Here is a 6,000-nt window from a genome sequence, read left to right on the forward strand (position 1 = left end):
GTGTGGGATTCAATTTTAAGCAGGATATATAATGATGCAAGGAACAAAAGGAGGATATCTCCATCAACAATATTATTGGAATATATGGTAGTAAAACTATTACAATTTTTAAAAGGGTTTATCTAAAAAGTTACTTTAAGTGGAATTGGATTGCTTACAGGATTAAGCAAGCAATAATCCTGTAACCTTTCACTTGTACTTGGCGACAGGGTGAATAGTTTTACAACTTTCTAACAAGTAAAATTAGTATTACTTGACAGAAGGTATGCAAATTTTTCCTTTTTCTGCTTTGTTTTAGATTTTCAAAATGTCTCGACGAAGAAATCGTCATGGTATTTCTATTTTACTCCTTTGGCATCGGCTGACCAGCTTTATATTTGGAGTCATTGTTGGCTGTGTTGTTTTATACTATTACACATTTTTTTGAACAACATTGTAAGTAATAAATATATTGTGTAAAAGTAATATCTTTCTCAAAAAGTCTATTTTAAATTTATAGCATTTATAATGTATCAGATACATTTTTTGGTATATATATTGATATATTTATTACAGTTCAGGTAAAAATAAAAATCTGCGTGCTTTTTTTACTTCCCTGGGCATAAATCATTTTAATGATTCCTCTGTGTAGAAGTTTTTTTTACTTTAATAATATTGTAATGTTTCTTTCACTATATTGCCAGCGAACATATTCCTCTGAGATGTTCTTATTTTAACAAACCAAATAGTGAAACTCAGAGGGGGAAAGAAAGGACAGGAATGTTTGGTGGATGAGTTATGGTTTTCCACTAGTATAATTTCAAAGAGAGGCATTGGTTTGTGAAATGTAAGCATATGTCTTCTTGAATGCAAACTACCAATTATTAATTTATTTTAATATGTTATCATTAGATTGAGGTAAATGTTTACAGTTTCCCTCCTGCCTCTAAACTCTTTGTTATTAAGGTATATTAATTTAAACTTAGTATGAAGAACAAAAGAATGTTTGTTTTAAGTCAGAAACTCAAAAATATAATTAATCTTAAAAGTATTCTCAGAAGATTCTGAATTATCTGTCTGTTGGAGGCTTTTGTTTGTCTGCTACTGTTGGTCAGAACTGAGCTGCCAATTGTTTTAAACAGGACATGGATTTGCAATCTGTAGTTCAGATTGAGTCTATGGAACATGAATTTGATCAGATCGCCAAATAAATAAATGGTGCTTTTGGTTAGATACATTTACATGAACTTCATGCCATATTCTTTCTATCACTTGCATTTGAGCCCCGGTGTCTGAATTAACAAAGTGGTTAACTGTTAAGCACGGGAGCAGAAAATGTTCAGACCCCTGAAATTTTCCCCAAACACAATTTTTTTGGTCAGAAATTTCTCCAAAACTTTGTTACATTTTACCGACCAATTTATTGTATGTGATCAGTTATAAAAAGAGAAGTAATAAAAATACATGGGTTGCAGACATTCAATTTATTCAAAAAATATAGAAATACTAGCTTGATCTTTAGTTCTTGATTTTTCATTTGGGTGTTATTTACTAAATGATTTCCAAGTTTATCGCATCTACTGTGTCAGTCACAAAGTGCACAATTTACATCTTTCTTACTTTTAAATGTCAATATAGTTAATTAATGTACAATTATGATATTTTATACTTACTATACTGTATATTGTGTATATCAATTAACACTATTAAAAGTTACGTAACTACTTTACTATTAAAAGAAAACAATACGCTTGCAGGTGGCCAACTAATGAAAACAAAGAAGCACTATTGCCTACCCAAAAGCAACTAAATGAATAGTGCAGTAGAGAGGAGACGAGACACTCACGCTTGCAAACACTGGTGACCACAATGCATCTTTTCAGAAATGTATAATCCCTTGCCTGTCGCGATTTGAGTTTATGAGTCATTGCTCACTAGGAATGACATTGCTACCTTTGTTCTCATTATGCCTAATAGTCAGTAGGATGACTGTTTCTTCTCAAAACTTGTTAAAAGATCAATTATTCTAGTTAATAATTGTAAAATTGATGTGAATACATCAGTTGATATTTACATTGTGGTTTCTATTTTTAATGACTGGTAAAAATTTCCATGAAATTTCCCCTGAACCACGTTCACGTGTTCGGACATATTCTGCTCCTCTGCTGTTAGGTAGTTGTAAATTTCAGATTGCAAACAATTGTCGACCTCCAACAGCCACTAATGTGTTGAATGAACAGTTCATCTCAGAGCGAGAAAAAACTGGCCTTCTTTGTCAAAACATTGCTTTAACTCTTTGCAGATTTGCAGTCTTCTTTGCCGGTTGAAGGTAAGCTGTCTTGGTACCCAATGTGCACTAAACTTCAGATGATCGTGAATGATTTTGTTTACAGTTCCCACAGATGTTTTTATTGCTTCTGCAATTTGCTGACAAGTTACCTGTCGATTATCAAGGATCAGTTCTTTCATTCGCTGAATGTTCATGGGAATGACTACTAGGCTTCGAACCACCTCGATCTGGATTATCGCTCACTGGTGTATGACCTTGTTTAAAACATTTGCACCACTCGCGTGTTTTACTGCGACTAAGAGCCTCATCACTGTACCTCATCTCTGTGCAGAGAGTTGCGGATAAATCTCACCAGGTTTTATGTTTTCTTTCATGAGAAATTTCATTCAACGCCTGTTCCACATATCTCTTCACTACATTGAACGCCATGTTCTTTAAAATTGACTGTTGTTGTTGTTGTTTCATGCTAGCGCGCCATACGGTAATAGCTGACACTTGTACCTTAAGTGTACAACCAACAGAATGCGCAGGAATTTCAATCTATACTCTAGTCGAACAAAAGTTCTGGATTGACGTTAACGCCCTCGTAGTTTACTGCCTTAACAATAGCTCTGTTATTGATTTTTTTTTTACTATTTATTGCATAAAGCTTTGTGTATACCAGTATTTGTGTATTATGTTATTTAGTTAATTTATAAACAGTTGGCTTTCTAATAAATAATTAAATCATTTTATATGACTAAACCATTATATCTTCATTTAAAGCAAACATTGAACTGTAGATATTGTAAGGGTTTGTATATGTGTTGTGTGCTGTGGACGTAGATGCGTGTTTTATGTTCGTGATTTTGCTTAGTGAGGATACTCATGTGAAGTAGCTGCTTTTATATTGGTCTAGAAATGATGTCTGGAGTGGATACCTTGTGTATAAAATGTTTGTTTAATTCAGTTTTGTATATTTCACTTCAAAATTTTAATATCTTATAGATAAGATATAAATTAATATGAATAAATTAACATTTGATCTTAGTATTCAATTTTTATTAATGTCAAATGCAGTGTGCTAAAATTCTTAAAAATAAAACGTACTTATTAATTCATAAATTGATGTAAATGAATAAATCAGGTTATAAATATATAAAGTAAGTAAATATATTAAAATTATTAATCTCTAACTATAAATTTTTGTTTGTTTTATTAGTAAATTAAAGTTATCTTATTCAAAACATAAAAAAAGTGTATTTTCTGACAAAACTTTTTTGTGTTTTACTCAGTTTTTTCTTAAAATCTACTTGATATAGAGAGCTGGGATTAGTTTTATTCAGTTTCTTAGATCAAAAATTGTAAGGAAGCACCTAATTTACTCTACGATTCTTACCCTAGAATTTTAGTACGGTTTAATTTCAAAATGGGAACAGAAAGCAAGGCAAAATGTTTTGCGAGCCGAAAATCACAAACGATCCGTTTTCTGAACTACATTTATATGAACCTTTTTCTTATTTTTGGCTATAGAATTTGGAATCGCCCTATGTATCTTGTTGATTACCCTTTCCATAGTTTATACTCTAGTATAAATTGTATAATTTTGTCATTAAATTTTTATTTCAGTTTACCTTAAGCTCTGTTTGTTTTCATTTTTTATTATTGTTGATGTGTGAACATTTGTAAAATTTGAGTGTGTTATTTTGTCAACTTCTCAGACAGTGCTTTGGACCGTGAAAATTGTTTGCACGATCACATTTTTTTTTTGGTTATGTTCCAGCTACTTAAAAATATTTTCTTATAATTATTAAAAGTATTTTTAGATTTTGTATATTAAGATTTGTTATAGTTATTTTTATTAATATAATGTTATTATTTTTCTTTGTGCAACATTTTAAGTTTTAAATTCTCCTGTTGCATGTTCTCCCATTTGGGGCAGTCCAGCTTCCAAGAATTTAATCTTCAGCAAAAGAATGTGGATGGCTAAAAGGGGAGATGTAGAGGTCATCAGAATTATTATTTTGTTACTATTAATCTGTAGTTGCTTTGATATTCATTTGTTTTGTGTGCATGATTAAGGTTATCTCTATGTACATGGATTTGTGATATAACCTTATTTTTTATATATAACCTTAAATAACCTAATTATAATATTTAAAAAAAATAGGGATTAATAAAATAGAATGTGGGGAGTAAAATTGTAAAAAAACATATAAAAAATTTCTAAAAGATGTTAAAAAGGTTTCACAAATATTTAAAAGTATTTAATATAATCACTCATCCTGATCATATTAGAGGTAATAAACACATAATTTCAAATATAAATAACACAAAGGTAAGTAATGATAGATTTAAATCTCTTACTCTAAAGAAAATAACGTAATACAGTCAAAAATACAATCAATGAATAAAGTTTGAATTCACAATGATTTTATTATTGAAATAGTATATATAATGACAACTCTTCAAATTCAAATTAAAATACCAATAACAACAGTTCCATTCTCTGTGTCAGATTATAATAGCAGCAGTATGAACTCATTTATATAAGGTACTGAGAGGATGAACATAACTGTGTATATTTTAATTATTTAAGATATGTTTTTTAATAATAAAGTAATAGCAAGAGAGTTGCACCTTATTTGGTATCTCACCAAATATTGTTAAAATATTAAAAATATATGGATAAAAAAATTAAACTGATTGTAAGAAAACAATCCATCACAGATCAAGCTATGGAATAGGATTCTGTAAGACTACTACAAACACACTATTACTGGGTTGAAATGAATTAAAACTGTATTTTTCAAGCCTTTTTCCTTGTAAAGAGCCTGAAAATTGTTCTGGTATTACAAGGGATGATAAGGAAGTAAGTTACACCCCTCTATAAAACAAACACATATTTATGAGACAATCTTTTTTTTTATTGAATAAAAAATCTACATATTTCTATCTATTTTTCGATATAATCACCAAGCTTTTTCTAAACACGTTTCATACTTTGTGACAAGTTTTTCAATTCTACTCTCATAAAAATTTCATCCAATTTCCTTCAACCATTTAAGGACTTCTTTCAGTTCATTATCATTAGATAATTGCTTCCCTCCCCAATCTCACTAGAGAGAACCAAACAGGTGGTAGTTGCAGGTTGCTAGGTCAGGGCTGTAAGGCAGATGAGGCCGCACTTCCCACTTGAATTTTTGCAGTAACTCTTGTGTTACATGAGCTGAATGAGGAGTAGCGTTGTCGTGAGGAAAACCGACTCCATCACTCAATTTTCCGTGTCTTTAATGGCTTTACGCAATCTTTTTAAAGACTCACAGTAAGATTTGGCATTGATTGTTGTTCCTTGGGGCATAAATTTACTTTAAATAACTCCCTCAAAGTCGAAAAAGACTATCGGCATAAACTTTCGAACACGTGGGGATGTTTTCATTTTTTTTGGCTGGGGTGAATTTTTGTGTCTCCATTCATGTGATGCTCAGGAGTGTAATGAAGCATCCAGCTCTCATCCCCTGTGATGATTTATTTCAAAAATTGTGTACCAGTCCTGGAATAATGTTGAAGAAGAAGAAAGAGCAGATTCAAAACATTGATATTTGTGGTTACCGGTCAACAGATGTGGCACCATCGTGCACACATCTTATGGTAACCTAGCTGATTGTGAATAATTACAAACACACTACCATAACTGATGTTAAGTTCACTTACAATCTCTTTAATTTTAATGTTCCGTTTACTGATGATCA

The 6,000-nt window shown here is 31.0% G+C and overlaps 1 long non-coding RNA gene across 1 annotated transcript in view; it reads left to right on the top strand.

The window, feature by feature from the left end:
* Positions 1-4,435, top strand: part of LOC142331092 (uncharacterized) — a 114,219-nt gene extending 109,784 nt beyond the window's left edge. Inside the window, exons 5-6 of the long non-coding RNA XR_012757884.1 lie at positions 299-435; positions 4,191-4,435. This is a non-coding gene — a long non-coding RNA (uncharacterized LOC142331092). The remainder of the gene's footprint in view (positions 1-298; positions 436-4,190) is intronic.
* The last annotated feature ends 1,565 nt before the right edge of the window (positions 4,436-6,000 follow it).

The sequence above is a fragment of the Lycorma delicatula genome, chromosome 10 (genome assembly GCF_047948215.1).
Source record: "Lycorma delicatula isolate Av1 chromosome 10, ASM4794821v1, whole genome shotgun sequence".
Lineage (NCBI taxonomy): Eukaryota > Metazoa > Arthropoda > Insecta > Hemiptera > Fulgoridae > Lycorma > Lycorma delicatula.